The sequence below is a fragment of the Gavialis gangeticus genome, unplaced genomic scaffold (assembly GCF_001723915.1).
Source record: "Gavialis gangeticus isolate Ggan-Ray unplaced genomic scaffold, GavGan_comp1, whole genome shotgun sequence".
NCBI classification, from domain to species: Eukaryota; Metazoa; Chordata; order Crocodylia; family Gavialidae; genus Gavialis; species Gavialis gangeticus.
The window spans coordinates 1,143,085-1,147,387 of NW_017728973.1; positions in this window are offsets into that span (position 1 = coordinate 1,143,085).

The window sequence follows — 4,303 nt, forward strand, 5'->3', positions numbered from 1 at the left end:
GTCCCTTCCAACCCTAGAAACTATGAAACTATGAAACAGTCCTGGCCTTGGCCCTGGCCCGAACTGTCCTGCTCCTGGACACTGCTCCCTACTCACCCATGGCCCCAACCCATTAGCCAAGCCAAGTGCCCCCTACCAGCAAAGGTCCCAGGCTGATCTCCATGGAGACCCCACCACCGTGCTCTGCCTGGCACCTACAGCAGTGGGTGGAGGGTGAATAAGCCAGGGTGCCCAGGCAGCAGGGGCAGGTCTGGTGGCAACAGAGACACTAGTAGCAGCAGCTGGAGGGAGCCACTGGGGCTTCCAGGAAAGAGTCTAGCTGCTGTGCCAGCCCTGCTGCAAGCCCAGGGGCATCAGAACGGGCTATACACATCACAGCCCAGGCTTCCCCTCACACCTGGGCCAGGTGAGGCCAAGGGACCCACCACACACCAGATAAAATCTGTTGGCAGGCTGGATCCGGCCCACAGACTGTATTTTGCCCACCCCTGACCTATAGCCTCTTCCCAGCAGCTGCTGATTCATTCCTGGAACCCCAACCTGCACAGTGCAAAGGGAACCAGCTGAGGAGGGGGTGCAGTGCGAGTAGAGATGGCTGAGACACCAGCCCAGAATCTCAGGAAATGGACTGGTCCGGGGCTGGTACTGTCAGGCTTGGCAGAGAACAAGATGTCCCCGAGAGAGCAGCAGAGACCGCCCCCCTCCTTTTCAGGCCAGAGCCAGGCTGCTCCCACAGGCTTGGTTTGCTTCCCAGTCTAATTCTAATTAGTCCCAGGGAAGAGGCCTCCCCTGCAGATGACAATTGCTCAGGCTCATAGATGTTGCTGGCCTGAAGAATTTCCCACCAGTCCCAGCTCATGATGCCAAATTATCTCCGCTCTACCTGCATTACCTACAACCCTCCTGCACATGGACACAGAGCTCTTCCCTCCCTCCCTCCAGCATTGCCCAGCCAGGCGCCGTCAGGGACTTGATGTTTCCAGCACTCTTAGCAGCAGCTAAGCAGATGGCATTCAGCCGTCACCACACACTAGATATGCACAAGAAATATTGACAACTCCCCCTCCTCTAAACAAAGCCAGCCAAAAGTTCTTTGGCAAGGCCAGTGGAGCTAGTTGGAGGAGTCATCTCCTGCCACCGCTGCAAATCCAGGGCTGCAGTTATGGCTTTGCTTCTAGCTTATGGGCTCTAAAGGCCCCTGAACAAACAAGCCTAGGTTGATTTTAAACAGGATCTGGGCTTTATAAACTTAGAGTGAAGAGCATAAGCTGCTCCATGCCATCTAGCATTAGATGCAAATTGTGCTCCATAGTAGGCCTTTCTATGGGGAAGCAGTGATGGCTATAGGGTCTGCCTGAGCCAGTAGTATGAAACTACACATTGGTGAGTAGTTACAGCAGCTATGAGCAGAAGGCTGGCTGCAAGCCAGGGCATATCCAAGCACAGAAGCCAGGAGGAAGCAGGCAAGTGGCTGGTCGAAGACAAAGGTACCAACACAACATGGATGGAATGGAAGGCTGTTCTCCAGAACCTCCCCTCACAGCCTGCACAGGGGAGGCAGGTTGCCACGTGATCCAATTCAGTTTGGCCATCCACATTAGAGTGCCACCTCACTGGACAGCTTATGCTTGTTTTTTGTTTCTTCCTGCAACAACGCAAGGATTCAATTCTCCTCCTGTTTGGCCTGTTGTTCTCCACTTGCTCTAGGTAGTCAACCACAGGCAATGTTGAGCAGAGTGTGCAACGATCCAACACTGACTGTCAGGGACAAGGCAGTCAGACTGGCTGAGTAGTAAGTAAGGAGCAAGAGTGATGAAGAGCAGTCTGCATCATGTAATTGGCTAGATCCCTTGTGTCTGAAGAGGGCTATGATAACCTGGCTGTAACCTGTGCCACAACTGACTCTTCCATATGTGGTGGAGCCTCGTGCTCAAATAGACCAAAAAGCAAAAATGTGGCCTTCTAGACTAGAGGTTGGAGCACTTGGAAGAAGAGGAAGTTGGTTTCCAGTCTGTGTTATAACAAATGTTTTTTTCTCAAAAGCAAAAGAAATCCTTTGTTTGTCTGTCATTATAGACCACTGACTCCTCCATCTGAAGGACTGTGAGTTGATTTGTTTTGTAAGTATCATCACATCCAGAAAACACAGGAAAGTAGAGAGACTAATGTAGTGGAGAAAAGCCAACCAGAGCCAGCAACTGCAAGATGAAGGCCAGCTAGTTCAAGCTGAAATTAGACACACCAAGAGTGACTAACCATGGGAACAAACCACAGGAAGCTGTGGATTCTCCATGGTTGGTAGGGTGGTAAGATAGGTTTTAGTTCAGGTTACAGGACTAGATTAAAAGACTCATAAGATCATAGTAAAGTTGGACTGGAAGGGACCTCATGAGGTCATCTAATCCAACCCCTACTCAACGTAGAAGTTGAAAACAATCTGCTGAGTTATTAGTGGCAAGGGGTACAAATTACTGGACAGGCCCACATGCAATAAGCACTTCTTGACATGACATCTGCAGCACCACTAGAGCCAAGCTGCTGCTACTAGTGCACCCTTTGGCTTGCACATATTCCCTATGCAAGGCACGCTGGGGATGACCACTAGATTTATGCTTTCCCCTCACCTTGACACTCCAATGCTGCCTATGCCTGGATACAAGTTCAAAAGACCTAGCCAATAGGTTCCACTCAAGCATACCTTTTGGATGGGGCTGATGCTCTTTTTTGGCAACTGCACTTCTTCCCCACGTTCCAGCTCACTGTATAAGCACGGCTTGGGCATTCATGCATCATTCAATTCAAGGTCTACATCCAGCCCAGCATAGCTATCCCTTCACTGTTGATGCCTCAGTGAACAGTCAGCACAGTGCAGGATTTAATCAGCTTGTAGTAGTGCCCCATTTGGCAAAGGGTTCAAAGGGCCTCCGCTTAAAACTACTCAGTTGCAAAATGTGCCTTCTGTACCATGACCAAGTCTCATGTCCCAGGCAAGCAAAACAGCTTTGCACCCCTTTCAGTTGATGGGCAGCCTGATCTCATGCTGACCTGAAGCTCTTTGTGCACCTGCCAAAAGCCACATTAATAGCCAACACACTACATAAAAGTAAGTAACCCCAGGAACAATTGGGGTTCAGTGCCAGTGGATATAGCAGGGGCACACTTCTGCAAGGAGCTAGCTGACACTACTTTCATTTTCCTCAGGGTGATAGTCCAAGGCAAATAATCTAACAACTGAAGATCTTCTATGGCGTGGGCCACCAGCACAACCATTACTATATAGGAGTTCCTGCACAGTCCACCAGGCAATTTCAGGCCTCACACACCAACTGGCAGGTTTAAACAACTCTGCAGTTCAGAAACAAATCATGATGGCTGCAAAAGAAACCCTGAAGTCTGCTCCGTCTAGTACCATGGCATGAAATAGCACAAAATAGGACTGGTCCCAAGATGCATCCTTATTTGACCTGCTCACAGGGAAGGAGTGGACAGGATGAAGTCAACCTTTACTTTACCATATGTATCATGGAGTGGTGTCAATAGACCAAATTTCATGGACAGCTGACTCTCTCAGTAAAGCTTCAAGGTCCAGGCTGGTTCACAGCATCATAGGCCTTGGTCAAAAAAAAAGAATCACTGAAACCTAGACAGCGGTAGAAGTTCACTGGTCAAGTCTGAAATGAACAGAGCAGTCAGGCTCACACTTGGCATGCAAGAACCAAACCCTGACTTTGCACAAACATCCCACAGAACAACATGGAGGAAGTGTATGTCAGTTTTGCATCCTTCTATCAATTTGAAACTCAAAAGAATCCTTGCCCAGTACCTTCCCCAGCAAGGAGCATGCCTAAAGGGCTACTACAGGTAGGAGACAGTCAGGCCTCCTGTCAAAACAGGTGAGCTAAGTTTCAAAAGCCCGCTAGTAACATTGAGTTGTGTTACTGTATTGCAGCTGTACACTTATACTAACCAAACATTCCAAATCCTCATTTTTTAAATAAAGGCATGAACAAACTGCACCACTAATGCACTTCAAAACCCTTGCAGGAACAAGTAAAAGAACACCTATTTCAGGGCCAGCAAGGACCAACCAACATAGTAGTAGTAGCCCCAGCTGCGAGTTACATACCAAAAATGTAACCCCTCCGGCCCCTTGTCAGGTCTCTTCTAATTCTTGCCTTCCAAGAACAATTAAGGACTGATTTTCAGAAGATGCCCTCCCCAAAGACGTAATCTTTTCTCAGAATTTCAGCTAAACACTTTCCTTTTAGGAGTAACATCCTCAAACAACCACTGCAGGAAGCAG